This window comes from Talpa occidentalis, unplaced genomic scaffold (genome assembly GCF_014898055.3).
Source record: "Talpa occidentalis isolate TD23 unplaced genomic scaffold, MPIMG_talOcc4v2.1 talOcc4.14, whole genome shotgun sequence".
Lineage (NCBI taxonomy): Eukaryota > Metazoa > Chordata > Mammalia > Eulipotyphla > Talpidae > Talpa > Talpa occidentalis.
In genome coordinates this window covers 87422673-87444354 of record NW_023601433.1, presented here as the reverse complement: position 1 = coordinate 87444354, position 21682 = coordinate 87422673, and the positions used below count along the sequence as shown (strand labels likewise).

Here is a 21682-nt window from a genome sequence, read left to right as displayed (position 1 = left end):
GCGTGGGTGTGGCCACGCCCGACCTGTCACCTGCCTTCCCCTCGCTGACCTGGCTGGTTGGAGAGTGGCCAGTGGCCCAGGCCCTTTTGCTCCGGGACTGGCCCCTTGACCCTCTGGGCCTGAGCTGTCGGCACATGAGGACCCCAGTCCTCCCCACCGGCCACCCTCTGGCCTCATCCCAGCCCTACGCCTGGTCCCAGCCACCTTCCCTGCATCCTCTGCCTCTGCAGAAACCTAAAGGGGAAATAAGCCCAGGCCAGGGCACAGCCAGTGCAAAGGCCCTGAGGTGCCTTCTGAGGAAGGTTTGCTGGGCCTTCTTGGCCTCTGCCTGTCCTCTCGTCTCGTGGGCCATTGTGGTGTGGGGGATGCTGACTCGGTGACGCTGGCCAACATGGCTTTATCTGAAGGCCCCTGGGGTCCCATCTGCAGCTGGGACTTGTGCGCCTGAGGGGATTGAGGACTTGAGATCTGGTTGCGGACCAGGAGCGCCTGACAGGTCACCACGGAGCTATCAGCCCCCCCTGTGATCATCACATAACGTTTTAGAGAGTGGACTTTCTTTGGTTTGCTTTTGTACTTTTTGTGTCTGTGGCCAAATGTACACACCCTAAAACCTACGTTTTAACCATGTCTGCGTGTGCAGTTCAGTGGCCAGTGACAGTCACTCAGCCACCACCACTCTCCATCCCCAGAACTTTGATCATCATCTGAACAGAAAATGTCCCCCCAACATGAAGTCTCTTCCCCCACAGCCCGGTCAGGCAGCCCCCAGCACCCCAGGGCTCTCAACGCTGGGGCCACCTGTTTGCATTTCTCTAGGTGGGAGTGCCGTGAGCCCAGGGTCCCCTGCAGGAACCCTACTCCAGGCGCCACTGGGGCCCTGGCGAGCGCGGAGGCCTCCAGCCTCAGCCCCCTCCTCCCGTGCACTGGACCCTGATTCCCTGGGCCGGCTAAACCAGCCTCCTCGCCGGCCCCGAGCTGACCCTTGTGTGAGTCTGAGGAGGCTCCTTAGCCTAGGACTTTTTTATTTATTAAAAATTAATTAAGGGGCTCTGATGTAACAGGACTTAAGCGGAGATGACAGGTCACGTGATCTCTGAAAGCACAGGGCTGGTAATCCATTTAAAAAAACATTTTCTTCTTCTTCTTTTTAATTTAATGGAGGAAATCATTAGCTGGGAAATTGGTAGGACTGATTTATTCCTGATTTGGGGGGTGGGGGAGAGTGGGAGAGAAAACCTGCTCTAGTTGCTTCTTGTTCTAGAATTATGTCGGCAAAACATTCCCGTTAGCTGGGCCTGGCCGGGCTTAGGCGGCAGGTCCCCTGGCTCTCTCCCCCCAGACCTCTCCCCGGTGGGCGCGCAGGACTCTTTCTGGACCCAGGTGGGCGGTGGTGCTGTGGCCACGGGTCTGAACCCCCGCAGACCTGCCTTGGCCTCCTGGACCTTGGCCGACTGGGCGGGGGGGTGCTGTTACTCGTGAGCTGGGGTCTCATGCTCAAGCCCTCGTTCCCAGGGACCAGGCCCAGGACCCCCATCTGGGAAAAGGACTACGTGCCTCCTGGGCTTCATCCGGTTCCAAAGGGAGGCAACTGGGTTCACCCTAAAAATAACCAAACATACAAACAGCCTCAACATGCAAATGTTTTCGTATCTGTGGGCCAAATAATTTAAAGGTACAGCATTTTTTTCTGCTGTAGGAGCCATTTGTTTTCCTGGCGCAGGGAGGGGCTCTTCTGGGGTCTGGTCTCGGGGCTCCTCCACTCTGAGGTCTGGCTGGGGATGGAGGCCCTGCCGGGGTGCTCAGCTGCTGCCCTCTGCACTGACGCTTCCTACCTTGGGACACCCCATGTCTGGTGAGGGGTAAGCCCCCTGAGACTTGCTGCAGACCTGGAGCGTCCCCCATCAGGCAGGCTGGGCTGGCTCGGGGCCTGGAGAGCTGTCCCCGCCTTCAGGCTCCTGAGTTTGCCGGGGGGTGGGGGGGGTCTGCCTTACGTTGATTTTCCAGGCTTGCCTGGCCCAGAAACATGGGTAGACTAGTTCTCAGAGAGAAGGAGGCTATAAATAGCCAGGCAGGATGTGGGGAAGGTGAAAAGGCAAGGGCCTGCTAAGGTTGCACGCCCTGCCCCCAGCAGAGGCTGCATCCTTGCCCTTCGGGCGCCCCGAGGTCCAGAACCACCGTTGGGTGCTGGGCTTCCCGCCCCATGGTGGAGCCCAGGCCCTGCATGGTCCGTTTCCGCTCCTGCCTCATACTCCTGTCTCTTTCTGCAGCTATCCCCCCAGATGCCACGTCTGGGGGAAGCCCACTATCTGCTGGGGGGTCCCGTGGCACTGCCTGTGGTCACCCCTCAGGGACGGCGGATCTGGGATTCCAGGGCAGGGGCTAACGCCGCAGCTGGGGGTGGCACCATGGCTCGGAGTTGGTCCGCCTGGGGAGGGGCAGTTATTTCGCCAGTCAGGCCAGGGCGCAGTGACATCGACAGTCTTCACTTGCTTGCTCATTCGAGATTCGTTCAGTGCCTGCGAGTGCCAGGCGCCCTCCACGGCCCCGGGATACATGGCCCCTCCTCTGGGGGGGGGGAGACAGCAGAGAGAGGAGGTGGGGCCCGGAGACACCCCGAGGGAGAGAAGCCGGGCGCAGGACGGGACCCACTCTGCCATCCCCGGAGGAGCAGGGCGTCCCGGGTGCAGACGGAGGCTCCGGAGAGGCCGGCGGCAGCGGTGGTAGCGGCACAGCAGGTGAGGGTGTGGGTACTTGGAAATGGCCCAGGTGGTAAATCTGATGGGGCGCCTCTTACACTGTGATTTTTAAAGCGAAAAGAGAAGAAAGGCGCGCACTCAGCGTGTTTGGTGCCAGTCAGTGCCACGGAGAGAGCGAGTGCCATGGGCTGTTTGGGGTGAGGGCACGCGGCCTGGGATGGCTGAGGGAGAAGGCCCAGGTGCCCAGGGCAGGCAGGCACCTGCCGGCTTTGAGCCAAGGCGGGACATCTCGAAGGTCTGAAGGGGATCCCGCTGGCCCCTCTGTTGGGAGAGGCCAAGGGCTAGGCCAGGTCTTGCCAAGCTGGGGGCTGGGCGGGGCTCCCCGTCCTCGACAGCAGCGCCCAGCTCGGGGTAGCTGTTCTATTTGTGGGCTCCCAGCTCAGTGCAAGTCATGCTTCTTTGTGGCTGTGTTTAAATTGTTCCTGCTTTTCCGGAGTCCCCACCGCCACGCCCCAGATGCCGCTTCTCCTCCGCGTGGGCAGCCCGGGTGGGTGGGACAGGAGTGGACGGCGTAGCCAGGTTGCAGTTCCTGGACTTCAGGCTTTGGAGCCACTCAGTTGGCTCCTGAGCCCCCACCTGCCTGCTGGGGGCGGGGGCGGGTGCCAGGGCCCCTCCAACCCAGGCCTGTCCCAGAGTCGCCTCTCAGGAGGCCTGTGCAGGGCAGCCGGCAGCTGGGCTGGGCCTCAGGCCCAACTTTGGTGCCACTGTGCCCTGGGCCCAGTAAGTCTGTGCAGCTGTGAGGGCAGTTCTGCTGGGGGAGGGCCTCCCTGGGTGCCTGGCCCTCCACCCCACCTGTGCCTCAGTCCCTGCTCGACTTTGGGTCCCGCCCAGACATTCCAGGGATGACTTCAGGAGTTGCTGGGGGAAACGGCAGGAGCTGGGTTCTAGAATGGGGGTCTGGGGCCAACGGGGGCAGGAGGTGAGGTCCGTGCTTCAGGGACCCTCGTCATCATGGAGCCTGTGGGGCCCGCTCCCCAACTGGCATCAGAGTTGTTCCCCGAGAGCCCGACCACCTGCCTGCTGGCCTTGTAAAGGGGCCCCTGGGGCCAGGCTGCAGACACCGTGGGGTAAGTCAGGGCGGGGGACGGCACGGGGAGGGCAGAGGGCCCGGGCCTGCCGTCGCTGGGCCTGTCTTCCCCCTCGTCCAGCCCTCAGAGCAGCCATGTCCAGGACGGCCACCTCTAGCCCGCGTGGCGCTTTCATTTTAAATTAAAGTGAAATAAAACTTAAAATTCACCACCCCCCATCACTGTAGTCTCATTTCAGGGGCCCTGTGGGACCAGCAGCAGCCGTGCTGGACACGCAGGCATAGAAGGTTGTACAGAAGCCCTGCTGGGCACCCCCTCACCTCAGTGCCCCCCCGTGAGATGGGGTTTGTGCCCCCACTTTCAGATCAAGATGCTGAGGCTCAGAAGGGCAAGATGACAGGCAGTCAGTGAGTGCTGGGGCCCAGGGGAGCCCCGGACCCTCCAAGGGGGCCTCTGCTGCTCACCCTGGGGAGCGATGCTTGCATGAAAAACAGAGCAGGATGAACATTTGACTTGGGCCCCCTGGACCTCCGAGACCAAATCCCTGGGACAGCTTCCAGGAAGCCTCACTGGGCTCTGAAAACTCACTGGAAAGCGGGAGGACGAGAGCCAGAGGTGGAGACGGGGTCTGAGCGCATCAGCTGGCCACGCCGTGTCTGCGGCTCAGCTGGAGGGAGCGGAGCCCTGGCCCCTGCTCCAGCGGATGAGCCTCGGGGCACCGGGCTGAGCGGTGGGAGCCGGACGGCCACGTAGTATGACTGTAGAGAAACAGGCGGATCTGCAGAGACAGAGCGGATGGTGGTGGCCACGGCAGGTGGGGGGAGCAGCACTGATGGGGCTTCCATTTGGGGTGATAAAAGTGCCCCGGAGCGAGATAGAGGAGGCGCCGGTCGGGCGCCAGAGGATGGGATGGCAGAGTCTGCGTTGTATGTATTTTGCGCAATAAAAAGATGAGAGGAGCTGGTAGCATCGAGGTGAGTGTCTGGATGTTCCTTCCAAAGTGTTTTCCACTTCACCATGTGCTTGAGCATTTTTATAATAAAGTGTTGAGGGAACTGAGAGGACTGTGAGGAGAAAATGCTTTCGAGGCTGCGGCCTCAGACTCGGGTTCCAGCGTGGGCCTTGGGGCCTCCCCTTCAGAGCAGGAGGCTGCCTGCTGCTGGCTCCAGGGAGAGGGGCTGCCCTCCCTACCAGGCTTCCGGCCTCCGGGGGACAAGGTCCCGCACTCGAGGTGGCCGTGGCCTGGGCTGTCCCTGCTGCTGCGGGCGTCCGGATGTACAGGCTGGGGCTACCGTTGTGATGCGGAATGGAGATCGGAAGAGGCCCCTGCACTTGCCCCTGTCCCGTGACCTCCAGCAGGCCAGGCTGAGGCCCCGGCCCAGGCACCCAGCCCGCTGCCCTGCCTTGTTCCCGCTGCGCAGAGCAAGACTGGCTGCAGCTGGAGTCCTGGGCAGGACAGCTGAGGCTGGGCACAGCCAGGTGGGCACTCGGGGAGCTGTGTTGGGGAGTGGGGCACGCTGGCCCTCTCGGTGGCCCGAGTGCTGGGAGCCCCCTTGGCCTTTCTCCTCCTGTGCCCTGGGTGTCAAAGTCCCCCACTGGTGGGCGTCCCTTTGCTCCTGGGGTGGTAAGTGGGACTTGGGGTTTGTAAGACAGGGGGAGGCAGGAGGAGGTCAGAAGTGCCTCCCTGAACACCAGGGCCATTGGTCTCCTTGGGCCCCCACAATGGATCTGACTGGACAGCGGGGCGGGCGAGGAGGTGCATGGACTCTGGGTGAGGTGGTGGAACCCTCAGAAGGGCCGGGCCGGTTCCCCTCCCAGCCTGGCCTACCTGGGCCCAGAAGCCTGCCCGGGGGAGGCTGCACAGGAGAAGTGTGGGGATTGGCTCTGTGCTGACATACGCCTTCCCTCTGGCATATGGCTCCTCCGCCCGCCTTAGGCTCTGCCAGCGGCTCCCCGTTCTCCATGGCAACTTAGCTCCGTGGTCCCAGTGGAGGAGAGAGAATCAATTCTCCCTCCTTCCCTCCCTCCCTCTCCTCTCCCCACCCCTTCCTCTCCGGCCTCCCTTCCTCCTTCAGCCCTGCCCAAGCGCACGGCTCTTCCATCCCTCTGTCCTTCCGTCCACCCAGGGCACCCCTGTGGCGGCGCCCTCCCGTCTCCAGGCATGGGACGCCGGCAGAGCTGCACGCCGGGGGCTGCTCCCTGAGGCTGTCAGCATGGGGAGCTCGGTGGACCTTCGCAGAGGTGGGGGGCGGCTGGACGAGCCCCGGCCCGGTGCGTGGCTCCCAGCTCTCACCCCTTGCCCCTCTGCCCCCCTTCCTTGCATTTTCTTCCTGAAAGGTAATTTTCTGTACCTTCTGAACCGGTCATAGCCTCAGGACGGGTTGATCAGCCGGAAGGCTCTGTCCTGGTCACGTGGGCTTGCTTGTTTTCTGTCGAGTAGCTGGGGTGGAGGGAGCCGGGGAGGGAGAGGCATGGCCCGTCTCGGAGCTCAACAGGGACGGGGTAGAGTTCGGAGGCCAAATCTCCCTCTGAGGCGTCTGCGAGGGGCTGGGCTCTGGCCCTGGTGTTTGGGGCCCCTGGTCTCCTTCGCACTCGCGCCTCCTGATTAACTGCCCACAGCATGGCCAGTCCACTTCCCTGGGCCGTGGTCTGCCTGAGCAGAAACGGGAAATTCAGAGGCTCACACAGATGGGGCAGGGCCCCGCAGGGGACCCCAGGGACAGCTTTGATTGCTCTAGCTCCAGTCCTCTCTCACCTGTGAAAGGAGCTTAGTGGGGGGATGTGTTATCCCCACAGGCAAGAATGTCCAGGAAGGTGGTGTAGCGAGGACCCAGTCTGCCGCCTGGTTCCCGGCAGAGCGGCCTGGCCTGGACCGCCGTGTGCTCGGGACAGCACCTCGCAGACTTTGGTCCAGGCAGGACTCTGAGGCTGCTGCCCCCTGGGCCGACATTCCCGTCTCCAGCACTGGGGTTCAGGGCGGCTCCTGGAGGGCTTCCCTGGAGGGATGTTGCTCACACGGCTGCCTGGACCCCTGGAGGGGCAGGTCTGCCTCCCCGGCACCTCTGCCTGACAAGGGCAAAGGGAAAGAAGAACTTCCTGTTGACTAGGATACCTCCCCAGTTGCGGGGAAGCGAGGCCGGAGGGGAGCGGATGCAGGACCCAGTTCTTAGAAGCCGGGGTTTGAGTCGTGTCTGCGAGGGAGCCCGTGCGGTCTTTAAATAGAAAGCCAGCTCCCAGCGGCCCTGTCCGGCGCGGGGACGCGTCAAAGTTAGGTGCAGGTACTGGGAATCGGCTCTGGCCCTGGTGCCCAGTGGGGGGCTGACCACTGGGGCCCCCACTTGGGGGCTCGACACTCGGGGCCACGCCTGCATCTGATTGGGTTAGGTTTTGGTGTCGGCGTTCCCTCTGACAGATTGCTGTAATGACAGCACACCCTTGCAGGCAGCCCAAGGCGGGCTCCCGCCTGCGTCTGTTTCCAAAGCCCTGCTTTTCTAAAGCTGCCGGGGAGCCCCCCACAGACCCTTTGATAGCCAGACAGGCTCCCGCGGGCGGGCTGGGGGGGGGGCTCTGTGCCTGCCGGCGCCGGGCTGCTGCTTCCTCTGCTCTGCTGCAGCCTGTCGCGGGGACCCTCCTGGCATCCAGGCGCTGTGCAGGCTTAATGACATTACCCGCGTCTGGATGCTGCTGCCAGGCTGGCTGTAAATTCTGATGGGCTGACGAGCTCTGCGAGGGTGGAGAGGCGGTGTGCTGCTTTGCTTTGCTTTTGGTTTGCTGGCAACGGAAAATCTGATAGGACGCGGCAAAGGTCGGCCCCGCCGGTCCCGGCCGGTCCCGGCTCCTCGTGTGCCTCCAGGGAGGCCGACCGCGGCAGGGTTACTCCGCTCTGGGGTCGTTCCTGTCGGTGCCTGAGCCTCCCGAGTAGGGGAGGCTTCCGCGGAGAGGCAAGTTTGTAAGATGAGAGGAGAGGGGCAGGGCTCCTGCGGGCCGCCGGCTGGCATCCTCTGAGAGTCCTGCGCCTGAGCCTCCGTGCCAGACTCCCCCGCCCGCCCTGGCCTCTGGCCCCCGGAGCCAGCCTCCTTCCTTAGTGTCATCTCACGTAGCAGTGGCAGGGACTTACTTGAAAGCGTGGTGGAGCGGCGGAGGGTGTGAGGCAAGTCGGAGAGGTGGGAGCCTGGGCTGCCGATGGCTCCAGCCGGTGCGAGTGTGGAAAAAAGCTCATTCCAGGAAAAGTGGCATCAGCACCGCGTTGGCCGGCGTCCAGGCGGTGAGTGGCTCTCCCTTCTTTAATTCCATGGGAGCACGGGGCTCGGGGCGGGCGCAGCGGGGGCCTGGCGGTCCGGACAGACCTTGTGAAGCCCCAGAGGCTCTCAGGGGAAAGCCTGGTCATTCTCCCCTGGCCGGGCTCGCTGAGGGCCACGACCATCACCCAGGCTGTGCCCGGCGGGGCGGGACCGCAGCGCTGGCAGAATGAGGGTCTTTCGGACCCCAGGGGCTGCGCCTGTGCCCCAGCCCAGCCTGGTGCCAAGCTTTGAGAAAATCCGGTGGCTCTTTGCCTTCATTCCACCAATGGCTTAAGAAACCGTGTTAGAAAAAAGGAGCCCCCAAAGCGTTCAGATCTCTGGGTCTGTCTTGTGCTGTCCCCGACTGCACGCTTGCACACATGCATGCACACACATGCACACTCACCCAGAAACATGTCTCTCCTCCCGCCATCACGGCAGCAGCTGGCAGCTCTGCCCACCGCACCTTGTACGAAGCTTCCCCGCATCGTTCAGACCCCACCCCCCACACGTGCTGCCTTTAGCTCAGCGCCTCACCTGAGCTGGCCGCCGGCCGTCCACTCTGGACAGCGCCGCCTCCCACTTGCACGGTCCTCGTTTCCACCCCTGCCGCCGCCGATCGCAGGTGTGTTAGCTAGACAGGCGCGCTGGTGTTTGCAGGGGGAGCCCCGCCGCCAGCTTCCAGCAGTGACTTCTGGGGCTCTCAAGCCAAGGGGAAGGGGTTGTCGGAGAGCCCGGAGGCGCCAGGTACGCCGGCTGCAGGGTCCGTGCTTCGTGTTTAGGCGCCTGTAGCCGTGGGACCGTCGCCCCCACTTCCCGGCTCACTTCCCAGGCAGACGCAGCAGGCGCGTGTGCGCCGGGGTCCTTACCCCCAACTCCTCACAAGTCTCATCTCACGCCACGAATTGCAGACACCGCCCAGTGCCTGGTGCTACCTGGGGACAAGCCGTGTCTCAGTGGGGGAGCCGCCTCCTGGAGGGGCAGAGCTGGAACTCAGACCCGCCATCCCCTCGTTCGCTGGCTGACATGTGCAGCTGCCTCTGTGCTGGGACGCAGGCTGCTGACCCGGGGTGAGTGGCAGGCCAGCCCCTGCCCTTAGCTGTCTGAGGAGAGAAGAGAAATGAAGGAGGCTGGCCTGGGAGGGGTGCCCCGGGGCCTGGGTGCCCCGCCGCCCCAGCCTGTGGCTTCCCTGCACTACGGGGGCCTCTGCCGTCTGGTCCGGTCCACCCTGTGTTCTGCTGTGGGGCGATCGCCGCTCACTTTCTGTACAAAGGGGCACAGCATCGCCGCGGTGTGTGGGGAGTCAGTTCTCAGTTCCATGGTGGGTGGCGCAGGGTAGCAGGCGGGGCACTGTGCCTCGGTTTACCTTGTGTGACCTGGAGATTGCACCACCCACTTTACACTTATCAGCTTGAAGGAGGTGAGTTTGAGGGTGCATGGCAGGGGGCTCCGTGGATTGGAAGCTGGGGGCGGGTTGTTATGGTGAGCCCAGACAGCCTGGCACTCAGTGATGGTTCTGCAAAGCGTGTGTGTATCGACCGGGCGGGCCGATCACGTGCACATTGATGTGCAGACAGAGAGGGCAGATCGCAGCCTTTGAGATGGTGATTCTGGGTGGAGGGTTCTTAGGTTATTATTGGGACTTTTCTGCAAGGTGGAGGTTGTGTGGGAGAAAAGATGAAGGTCTGTGCGGCTTTCCCTGGAGGTGGACAGAACCCCGGCGTCCAGAGGTGGCTTCATATTCGGAAGACCCCACGGAAGCTGTTGGACAAACCCAGTGGGGCCAGTCCTGGACACCGGGCCCTCCTTGAGGCTGCGGGGCTGTGCCCTCCTTCCCAAGGGTGGGAAGGCTGCTGCACGGGGCAGGTGTCTGGGTCTGGGGTGCCATGGGCTCGCTCTGGCCCCGCCTGTGCTTGCACGGCCTCCCTTGCGTCAGCTCTATGACCCCGGCTCCCACCTGGCCCTCCAGGGTCCCTCTCAGACCAGTGGCCAAATCCCACACCCAAGGGGCTGTTGAGAGGGGTCAGAGATTTAGGAGTTAGTGTCCCGGCTCTGAAACCCTGTCATCTCCCTGCAAAGGTGAACTTGGTGGAAATGAACAAGTCAGGCACTGGGACGTCTCCGCGCCTCCCAGCTTTGCGGCAGGTGCCGCTCAGTGCCTTGGTGTCTCCATCTTGTAGCCCCAGGGGAGGACCTTTCCTTCCCTGGTTCTCCCTTGCCTCGTAAAGCAGGGAGTAGAGGAGGGCAGCTGGCCCCGAGGAGTGTGGCAGCACTGGGGGCCATGTGGAGCCCCCTCACATGCCTCGGCACACCCCCCCCGGGGGGCAGCAAGTCAGACCTCGACCCTCCGCCATCAGCCTGGGTGTGCGACCTCGGAGACGCCCCTGACCTCTGGCGCCGCAGTTTCTGGTTGCCCCACAGGGTTAATGATGGCGCTTGTGGCCAAGAAGGGGCCCGGGAGGCTGCCTGGGCTGCACAGACAGGCAGCGGGGCCGCGAGTCCTAAAGCCCCTGCCCTCTACTCCGTTGGCCCCGTGGCCCTGCCAGTTGACGGCTGCCAGGGCATCTCCAGGCTACAGGGGTCCTGGAAAAGGTGGCTTGGGGGGTAGGGCTGCCTGGCAGCAGGAAGGACTAGGTGTAGTCCCGCCTGCTGACCCGTCGCCTTCCTCCCGTGCTGCCGGGCGAGCCTCCCTCCGCCGGCGTGAGGCGAGGAAGCGCGTCCGCCCCCGCCTGGCCCATAGAAGGAGCGGATGCCGGGACCGCCGATCTGCGCTTTTCCTCTGCGTCGGACTTCAAAAAAGGACTGGTTTCCAATGGCCGATCGTGCCAGAGGTCACCCTGGGAGCGGAGCCAGGCCAGCTGCTGCTTTTCAAGCTCCCAAATGTTTGGAGAGTCGGGGCTTCTGGCAGCGGGACCTTCTGCCGGGAGGTGTGGTCACTGAGCTGCTGGAAGGCCGAGGCCTCTGCTCCCCCGGCCACCCTAGGGCACGTGCCCGGCGGTGTGGCTGATGGGGAGGCCAAGACACAGGGGAGGAGAAGCGGCTTCACCTCTCACTGCTGGAGCTGAGGTGTGGCTGCAGCCCCCAGGGAGGCCTCCCAGGCCCAGGAAGAGAGCCAGAAGGGTGGGGGGGCAGCATTTGCGCTTGAACCTGTCGTGATCCTGCGAAGTGACTGGTGCTCCCAAGCTCTGTCCCCCACCGGAGAGTCGAGCACACTCGCTCCTGTCACTCCAGGTGACAGTCACTCCCCATGGGCCAGGTCGGGCCGGCCCATGGGGCAACGGCCCTGGGCAGCTGGGCTAGCCGGCACCCAGGGCTGCTGGAGCCCATCACTCTCTCATCCCACCCTGCCCCTCCTGCAGCCATGAGGGGGCCATGTTGGGGGCTTGGTGACATCCCTTCTGACAGCCCTTCTCAGGGCTGCCCTCGCCCCACAATTGATCCAGTTAGGCCAGTATGACAGGAGCATGTCGTGCTGGACCCTTGAGGGTGTCTCCCCAAACCCCGGCTGAAGAACGCGTTGGTCCCCCTGAGGTCACATAGAAAGCTGGGGCCCCACTCTGAGGCGCCAGCTTGTGTGCAGCATGGGGAGGAGGCAGCTGCCCAGCACCCCCGGGATGGTGGCTGCCACCCCACCCTGCTCCGTTCCAGGGCCACTTGCTGCATGTCCTTCCTGTGTCTGGTTTGCGGGGACTGTGTACAGCAGCTAGCAGTGTGGGCTCAGCAATGCCATCTCCCCCCCAGCCATCCCCCCCACCCCCACCCCCACCCCCCACCCTGGGTGCCCCAGGAGGGCTGTCTCTGGGGGCGGGGTTGGTGGGACCAGCCAGGATGGGTAGGGTGGAGCAGCTGCCGGCCTGGTCTTAGAGCCCACTGCTGGGAGCCCGCGGCCCACAGCAGGCCAGCCCTGCTCGAGCCCCCTGGGGCCTTGGCATTGCCTGTCTGCAATTTGGGCCCCCTCCTGGCAGGTGGTATGGGTCTAGGGCAGCACTGACACCCCGACACGGACACCTGCTCAGGGGAGGCAGGCCCAGCCGCCGGCCCTGGACCCAACTCCTGGCTGGGTCTCCGCCCTGAGCTCAGCCCTTTCCTGTCGTCAGGGACGCTGTGATGGTGCCGGCACCAGCATGCTTGGGCCAGGCGTGGATGCAGTTTGGATGTCCCCAAAATCCCTGGCGTGTGGCTCTTCCCTTGTCTGTCCGTGGCCTCGAGAAATGACCAAGGCCGATGACCAGACACCCATGCGGGGACAGAACTATTGAGTGAGCTGCCAGGGGTCAGACCCCACTCTGAGGCAGAGTTTGGACTTGAGGTCACCTACCTTCACTAGGCGCTTGCCTGGTGACATGGAGGCACTGGCCAGGCCGGGGGCCCCCTGGGATGGATGCCCACAGGGAAGCGCTGTCTGCCGTCACCAGCCAGGCCCGGGAGGGACCAGATCCCCTCTTGGCTGTGCTGTGCCAGCCCGCCCAGGCCAACGGTCTCTTCTCCACCTGCGTAGGGCAGAGTTGGCCACCTGCTCCCCTCCTCTGGGGGCCTTCCCGAGCCCCGGGGAGCACGTGTCACACTCGGGGTCCTGGGTCTGGCACACGGTGTTCTGGCTCCTTGGCCCAGGGAGACCAATGTACAGGCGTCTGCACGTGAGCACTGCTTAGGCATCCCTGAGGCTGCTTTTCCCTGGGAAATGCCGACCTGCCATCACGGGGCCCTGGCCACTGATGTTGGGGGTCCTCTACCATCCTCACCTCGTCCCTTGGTGACAGCGACTCAGAGCTGGCATGCCTCTGGAGTGCCAGGGGGCTGCACTGCTGAAGCTGTCTGGGCTCCTGCAGGAAGCCAGGGGAGCCCTTGGCCACCCCCACCCTATGTGAGACATTCTTAGAGAATGCAGACAGGCGGGGGGGCAGGTCGCTGGGGATCGATGTCGCTTCAGGGGGTTTTCATGAGAGACCTGCAGCCCCTGGGCCAGCTAGTCACCTGGGTGCCGCGGCTGCTTGCTTGGGGCGGTGAGCTCGGGAGCTCGGGCAAGCGGGTTGGAGTCGATGTGCAGTGCTAGCACGGGGAGGTGGGAGTCCCGAAGGCGGCATGTCCAGCGGCCTCTTCCCCTCCAGTGTCTCAGCAGTGGATGCAGAGAGGCGTCTCGCTGTCCCTCCCCCCGGTGCCCTGAGCTAATTGGCCGCAGCCCCGGCGACAGGCTGTCCAGGCACCACCATCGCTCCCGTCAGACGCCCAGCTCTTCCCCTGCCGGCACCTAGGCAGGGGACACTGGCTGACATCCATGCTGCCAGTGCCGCACCGTCCTACTTCCTGATCCCAGTTCCAGAGGCTGTCGTAACACGACCACACATGGTGCTTAGGACAGTGGAAACTTGCTCTCTGCCAGCTGCGGGCCAGATGTCTGAGATGGAGGTATGGGCAGGGCCGGGCTCCCTTGGGAGGTCCAGGCCGCCACTTGCCGGCCTCTTCCAGTGGCTGGCGGCCCCAGGCGCCCTTGGCTTGTGGCCACACCACGGCTGCCTCTTCCTCTGTTGTCAGGACCAGCCCCTCCTCATCTGTCTCTCTGTCCTCTCCTCCCCTTTTAAGAACACGGGTCTTTAGATTTGGGGTCCACCCAGAATCCAGGAGGAACTCATCTTTGAGATCCTTGAATAATTACATCTGCAAAAACCATCTTTCCAAAGGTCACATTCTGAGGTTCTAGGTGGACATGAATTTGGGGAGCCTCTTCTATCCACTACTCCCAGCAGACAGCATCACCAGGCACAGGTCTGCTGCGCTGGCCAGGGGTGCGGCGACCAGCATCTGCTCCCGGGACACAGACCATGGGCCTTCATTGGGCCCAGGTTCTGTCTCCCAGCTTGAGTGGGATCAGAGTCCAGAGCAGAGGGGCCAGTGCAGGGGCAGCCCCGCGGCATGCGCCAGGTGTCCTGGAGAAGAAAAGTAGATCGTGACTCTGAAGAGATGACCAAGACCCTAAGTTGAGTCCCAGGGAGGCAAACGCCAGTCAGCCTGAGAGCTGCGGGCAGGGACTTGACTGCGATGAGCAAGTCTCAGAGCCTCCTAACTGCTGTCTCAGGGGGTGCTGCAGCGGGCCGGCCCACAGGTGCAAAGCCTGATCTGTCTCAGGGATTGACAGCCCCTCATGGGAGAAGCTCAGGAACTACCCCTGAGACAGCCAAGGGGTGTGGTAGATCCCCCCTGGTCCCCAGAGCGCCCCCCACTGGCTGTGGATTTGCAGGGTCAGTGTCCAGATTGTCAGCTCCAACCCCCTTTCTCTGCCCCTCTGTCAGCCTCCTGGGGTGCAGCCGGTCTCCCCGCCCCTGCTGGGCAGCTGGCCCCCACAACCTGGAGCTTCTTCCAGAGACCCCCGGCACTGCCCGAGCTCCGCTCCACCTCTCCCTGAGCCCTGAGCCCCGAGCCCTGACCGGACGCTTCTCCCCGGGGCACCTTGAGGGTTTGTCCTCTAGCCCCATGGCACCTGCAAGAGCTTTGTCATGCATCCAGGGCCTGTCCCAGGTGAGACACCTGAACACATCGCAGCTGTGAGGGTTATGTGCACCCACAGCTCTGCCACCACCACCTGCTGCAAGCCTTCAGGGTGCCCCTTCCCCCAGAAGTGCCCGGTGTCCCCAACAACTAATGAGAGTCTGCTACCCTCTCTGCTCTGATTTCTGCACGTCTGATATCGGGGGTGGGGGGCGGTGGACACAGCTCCCCAGATCCACGTGCTTCCCACGGGGCCAGGTGCCCCTGGTTGCTGCCACCTCGCCATCTGTCTGTCCCTCCCCAGCCCGGGACTGTCCCTCCTGCTCTAGGAGGGAGCACTGACTCCATCAGTGATGGAGTCCCCGTGGTTGCCACGGCTGCCTCACACCCTGGGGCTTTTACTCTTTTTTTATTGAGGTGAGATTCACATAACATACAATTAACCATTTTAAATGTAAATTCATTAGCTTTTAGTGCGGCCTCCACCTCTGTCGAGTTCCACAACATTTTCATCACCCAGAGGAGACCTTCTGCCTGACCCTGGGAGCAGTTTTTTGTTTTTTTGTTTTTTTTTTTTTTTTCATTTTTTCATTTTGGTAAAATACACAAAATATAAAAATTTCCATTTTAACCATTTTTCGGTGTAAGGTTCAGGGGCATGACGTGCACTCACGGGGTCGGGGACGGCCACCTCCGTCATCTCCAAAGCTCTCTTCCCACTCCCACCCCTGAACCCTGGCCCCCCATCCTTACTCTCTGTCCATGTGGATTTGACTCCTCTAGGGACTCGATAAGTGATAAGTGCCTGGCTGGAGTTCTGAGGCTGACCCTTGGGGAGACCTCGGGAATGTCACGTTCCTTCTCGCAGCCCTCGCCCCTTATCTGTCAGAAAGACGCACCGAGGCAGCCACTCCCGAGGCGACCTGCGTCGGCTACAATTTTGGCGCCTGCTCTTCAGGAAGCCCCCGCACGGCCCTTCCTACACTGGTCCTCCCATCTCCACCGCCGGCCCTTCCCTGCTGCTCTGCCCTCTGGTGCTTGCTGAGCAGCTGCTCTGGCGGGCGCCAGTCCCCGTCCCTGGATCTCCTTCCCCGGGACGGTCCTCTCCCTGCCGGGGACAGGCCGAGCGTGCTCAGGGGGCTGGGAGCCCGGTGCCATGGGGACCTCTCTCCTCTGGCTTCTCAGATGCCCTCCAGGAGCCTCTGGGTGGCCGCAGACAGGTGGTCGGGCAGCCCGTTGGGCTCAGGGGCCTGGGGCGTGTTGGGCTGGTGGGAGTTCCCACAGGGTGGAGGGCGGGCACCCCCATTGTTAGGTGCCCCGTGCTGCATGTCCCCTCACTTGATCCCACCCGCCAGTGAGGTGGGGTAACCGAGGCTGGGCGTGCTGAAATGATGGCTGGAAGACAAAACTCGAATTTGAACTCGGGTCCACGTGACCCCAGCCAGTGCTTCCCGCTGCAGCTTGCTGCCTGCCGCCTGCCTGCAGCTAGTTTGGTTTGTTTTGTTTGTCTCCCTGGCGCCTCTTCCTTCTGCAGGGTGGGGGGCTCGCGCTCGCCCCCGCCGCCCCTCTGTTCCTGCTGTTCAGTGGGGCGGTGCAGCACCCCTCGCTCCCCGCGCTGCTGACACGGGCTGTTGCTGGGCTGCCTGGGTTTTTGACCTAGTCAGCCTGGCAGGGAAGTGGCGGGCTGTGTGCAGAGCTTCCCGAAATAGCCGGCGGCTGCCCGCCAAAGATAGCAGAGCCAGACTGTGTGTGCGGTGGGCTTGGGCCCGCTGAGCGTGACTCAGTCCCTGCGCCCCAGCCACCCCCTCTCCCTCTCCCCTCTGGAGCGCCTGCCCCAGCCCTCTCTCCAGCCCAGGTCACACACCTGGGCCCCTGAGATGGCCTTCCTCCTGGGGTCGGCTTCGGGGTGCTGGCCGGGATGTTCCGTTCAGCCCTGGGCCTGGAACCAGGTTCTCGGGGCCCCTCTCTTGGCCTCGGTGCCAGTCCTCCTGTGGAGACAGGTGCCGGCTCTGCCTACCTTCCTGGTGTCATCTGAGGGTGGGGCCGGAGGTCCTAGCAGACAGCAGGAAGGGGGTTGTGGCCTCTGTGGGTGCTGTTGGAGCATGAGGATGGGCTCCAGGGGAGACCTCCAGGGCAGGGCTGCCCCAGCATCAGCTCCCAGTGCGGCGGCTGCTGCCGTTTCTTGGGTGCTGCATCCCCCACGGCTCCACGAGGTATACGTGGAGTTGAACCTAATTTTGTAAGCGCAGGAACGGAGGCTCAGAGGGCTGGAGCAGCTTGCCAAGACCTGGTGAGGGTGGGGCCATGGGAGCCACGGGAGCCCCTTCCAGCCCACGGCCTGCATCTGTGCCCCAGACCCTGCACCCATCTCTCGGGGACCCCCTTGGCGGGAAGGCTCTAACTGCAGTCACATGGAGACCCTGGGGTAGGACAGAGACCCACAAAGGCCTCCTGCAGAAGAGAGGCGTGAAGGGCAGATAGAACTGGAGGGGCTCTGTCAGCCCCTCCCTTATTTTGTATATTGAAGCAGTTTGATGGAGCAGTCAACGTTTCCCAGCACGGTGCCGGCCAGGCTTCCCCACCCCCGTCCAGCCCCCAGGTCCAGGCTGCAGGTGCCGGAGCTCCAGCCAGCAGGGCAAGCAGCCTCGGCCCAGGCCGCAGGGAGGCGGGCGTGCGGGACTCTCCCTGCAGGCCGAGAGCGGAAGCCCTGTTCCCCGGTCTTGTGCTTAGCCCTCCTCATCCAGGCGCAGCTCTGGAGACAGCCCGCTTCTGCAGGGAGGGCAGCACGTGGCCCAGGTGGGTGTCTGTGGCCGACGGAGGGCCAGTGAGGCCGGGTTTGCCCCCCGAGCTGGGCTTTGGTCGTTGTTGGCCTCTGTGCTTGCTGCTGTGTGCGCATGTGCACATGTGCATGTGCACAGGTGTGCGGTAGTTTTTCTTTGTGGCTGACCTCTGCGCTGTCCCCCTGGTCAGGGTGGGTTTTGGGGCACAGCACATGAGCCTCCTTTGTGGCACGTTGGCTGTGAGATCAACCAGGGCTGATGAGCAGTTGCTTCGGGGTCTCTGGTGAAAAACGCGGCCACGCAGAGCTGGGGGCCTCCATATTCAGCTCCAGAATGCAGTAGTTGCTTTTTCATAACTCATTTGGCAGTGAAATCCCGCCTGAACTGGGGTGGGGCTATTTTTAGTCCAAGCCAGGCTATTTATAGCCTTTACGTATTCTACGTTCACCTATTTCACTGCAGAAATGCCGATGTATTTGATTGTTGGATGGGCTAGAATCTGCAGTTTGCCCATCTGAAGTGCGGGGAATTCTGAATTCTTCCACGCTTTGGGCTCCCAGGGTAAGACACTGCCCCCCCGCCCCCCCCCGCCCCCGTGTCCCTCCCCTGGGGTCCTGGAGCTGAGGGCCGAGCACCCACAGGGGTCTGGGGACCCCACCAGTAGTGCCCCAGGCAGCGCGTGCTGTTACTTTCCACTCTCACCATGGGGCCTGGGGCGCAGCTTTGCCGCCAGGCACCGAGGGGGTGCTGGCTACACGTGAATCTGACCCTTTGCAGGTGGGAAACCGAGGCTCAGGGCTTCTTTGTGAGATCTGAGGAGGTGGGAGGAGGCAGGCTCCGGGGCCCAGGTGCACTTGAGGGAGCAGCCAGATGCGTTCCCAGCCTCTCACTTGGCAGCAAGGACGGGGAGAAACAGGAGCCCCTTTGCCTCTTGGGGCTTCCTTGGGACACCCCCCCCCACCTCCCACCACCATTGCTCCTGTTTTTCAGAGTCCCTTTTGCAGGAGTCCCTGAGCACCCCCCCCCCACCCCCGCCTGCTCCCCCAGCTGGTGGCTGGTGCACTTGTAGCCGCGCGGCCCTGGAATCTTCTTCAGTGCTCTCTGCAGCCACAGGCGCATGGGGAGGAGTAATGTTGTCCACATCCTCCTGCCCGCTCTTTTTGGGGACCAGCTCCCTTGTATCTGGAACTCTGGTGGACGCTGAAGTCCCACGTGTCCATGCCCCCACGTGCCCCTTGCATGGCCCATCATCCTGGCCACCCAGCCTTGGAGCCTCGGCCCAGCCCTGCCCTGGGGATCACCTCCCTCCATCCCGACTCAGGGCGCAGTGAGGCCGTGGGGATCTCAGAGGGGTCCTGTGGGGGCTGCAGTCTCCTCCTCTGCAGAGCGGGCTCGGGGCTGACCGCTTGCACAGAACTGGTGTGAGCTGGCTGCGTGGCAGTGCCTGGTGGGGCATATACCTGCCATGCCCCCTCCCCTGCCAGGCAGAGAATTCCTCTTGCTTACCCTCACGGGCAGAAAGTCCCTGCCACGGACTTACAGGAGGCTGCTGTGACCTGACCATTGTCGAGAGCTTTGGGTTGGTAGGTGGGGCCTTGGGGGTCCGTCCGGCTCTGCCCGGGCCCTGCAGAGGGAGGCAGGGATGAGGTGGATGCCCGGGTGTATGCCTGCTGGGTGGACGCACTGTAGGTGGATGTGTGGGTGTGAGGAGGGGTGGGTGGGTGAGCGGGCGCATCGGTGGACAGAGGGACAGATCCAGCCCATCCTACTCCCGTCTTCACAGTGCTGAGCTTGGGCACAGGTTCCCCGCAGTTTCAGAGCTCTGTGATCCACCGCGTCAGCCTGGCACCTTGGGGCTCTCGCGCCGCCCAGGGACCTGTCCAGCACTGCACGGGGCTGCTCCTCTCCTACTCCCCATTGGGCATCCCTGCGCTGGCCTAGCCCCATGCCCGTCCTCTGAACATGTGCGTGTTCTGGACTCCGCTCTGGCTGGATTTCCCCCCGCGCCTTCATGGACAGAGCCGCTTGTTTGTCTGCGCTGGGGGTTGTGTGTCCACTGGGTGAACCCTGAACGAACAGGGGGGTGGAAGCCTTGTTAGGGAGAAGGGATCGGTGCCCCCTGGATCCATAGGAGACCCTGCAGGGCCTCGAGGAACTCACGGTTTTATGTGGCAAGCAAGATCTCGAAGTGATGTGGGCTGAGGTAGTGACACGAGCCAGGGACACGCCGGCTTGGGGCTGAGTGCGCGGCTGGGGTCAGCTTTACCTGCAAGGTGCGTCCTGCCAGACTTGGCTTGGGGGGCGGCGCCCGTGAGGTGGGGCCCAGGGGATGGCAGGTGGCCGGAGCCCTTCCTTACCTAAGGTTGTGAGGTCAGCAGCCTTGAGGGCCAGCATCAGGACCTCCGTGTTCTTCGGCGAGTGACAGTGAATTCTTGCAGGTCCCTGAGCAGGAGAGGGATGTAGCGGCTTCCTCTCTCTTATCTTGGGAGGATCTTGGGTGAAGAAAACGAAGGTCAAGGTGTAAAACTCACCCGGGATTGGTGCCGTGAGTCCCCCAGACGAGAGGATGGTAGAGAAAAGTGAGGTTCCAGCTCATGAAAAAGGGGGAAAGGATACCTGGAGTTTTTTGGTTTTCAAATATTTTTAAAAGATTTATTTATGATTTATTTATTTTGCATAGAAGAACTGGGCTGCAGACCAGAGGTACAGGGTAGTGGGGGTGAGAGGACCCACCAGAGACAGAGCGGGGAGCAGAACAGGCAGATCCACTGAAACACACTGCTGAGGGGAGCCGCGGGGAGACAGGAGAGGTCTGCTGCGCCCTGTGGGCAGCTCCCTGGCCGGGGATCAAACTTCGGCCACAGTGGTGATAGCCTGAGACTGACCCCTGCGCCACCAGGGAGGCCCAATGACTGGAGTTTTGCCTGATTTCTTTCTTCTGTTTGGTGTTTTTTTTTTTTTCTTTTCAGCGGGGGATAAAATTCACTTACTATAAAACTAGCTGTCGTGTGAGCAGTTAGTGTTCAGCTCCGCCGCAGTCTGTCTACTGCCAGGACCTTTCCCTCACCCCAGAAGGAAGCTCCGTCCCGTTAGTGCTCCCAGGCCGCTGCCTCTGGGGTCGGGGTGTCACCTCGGGGACTCTCACGTGCCTCAGAGGCGGGGGCCTAGCTTTTCGGCCCTGCCTTGCCCACCTGTGCTCAGTCCACGCCGTGTTCTCTCCTGGCCCTCGGCCACCCCAGTCCAGCACCCGTCGGTAGCAAACTGGCCTGTGGAGACACAGCCTCTACCCTCGTGGGGGGTCTCTTCACCGTCGTCGCCGCTGTGGCCGAGAGCCTGGGACAGGGCCCCACTCCTGGAGCCACAGTGCAGGGCCACGGTCACGTCTGGGCCCCGTAGGCTCCTTCCCGACCTCCTCTGGGCCCTTCTCCCAGGACTGAGTCTGCGTGTCTTGGGGCCCACGTGTAAAGGGGATTGGCTGGGCCATGCGGGAGCCCTGGAAGGGACCACAGAAATGGCTACAGGCCTCTGCGCACCCCTCTGACTGGAGTCTCTGCCCTGCTGGGGCCTGCACGGCGCCTGCCGTGGCCCAGGGGCTGAAGAAACAGAATGAGCCAGCTGTGGGCTCTGCCCTGATTGGAGACAGATGGTGGGAATGGACTGAGGCCTCTCAGAGGGATCCCAGGCACCCGCTTTGCCCAGAGTGCTCTGGGGAGCTCACTGGGCCCTCACCGAGTGAGCTGAGTCTTACGGGGCTCTTTGGGAGTCTGCCAGGTGGACCAGGTGGGGAAGGACATTTCAGCAGAAGGAACAGCAAGTGTGAACTCAGCAATGCTTTGACAACAAGAGGGAGCCCCACAGTGCCGCAGGCTGGGGACCAGCTGCCCTCGAGGCTGTGAGCTAGGAGCTAGGACAGTGAAGGTGAAGCTGCCTGCAGGAGGGTTGCAAACTGGGAGAGGTGGAGAGTTGGGGGGCCTTAAGGGATGAGCTGGGGACGGAGTCTGTGGGGTCTGCGCTGGGAAGATGCGCCTTTAAGGAAGAAGGATTTGGAGGCTCCAGTTGGGAGCGCGGCCCCTCGGGAAGCTGCATGGCGCTGGGAGAGTTGAACCAGGGCCCAGGGGCATGTTAGAGACTTTGGCCCCCCTGTGGGTGATGTGGGGGCCTCAGGGAGGGCCCTTGTGTGTCGGGGACCCGACCTCGGCCCCCACAGCTGGGAGATTGGCTGGACAGCCTGAGCCCGCCCCCTTGGTTTGCTCTTCTGCAAAATGTATGACAGGAGGGGACAAGGGTGTTTTTCTTGAGGGGTGAAGGCTGTTCTTGGCTGCCCTGACAGGAGGACCCCTGAGCCTCCTGCT

At 62.8% G+C, this 21682-nt stretch overlaps 1 protein-coding gene across 8 annotated transcripts in view; it reads left to right on the top strand.

The window, feature by feature from the left end:
• PITPNM2 (phosphatidylinositol transfer protein membrane associated 2) overlaps positions 1–21682 on the top strand; it is a 108596-nt gene that overhangs the window by 42974 nt on the left and 43940 nt on the right. For 2 of the 8 annotated variants that reach the window (XM_054695396.1, XM_054695400.1), the window contains exon 1: positions 3670–3826. The exons of 4 other annotated variants lie outside the window; for them this stretch is intronic. The gene's annotated coding sequence lies outside the window, so the exon portion shown is untranslated. Of the gene's footprint in view, positions 1–3669; positions 3827–5245; positions 5267–8020; positions 8052–21682 lie in introns of those variants that run through there. 2 more of the 8 variants (XM_054695399.1, XM_054695397.1) reach the window with 2 other exon arrangements.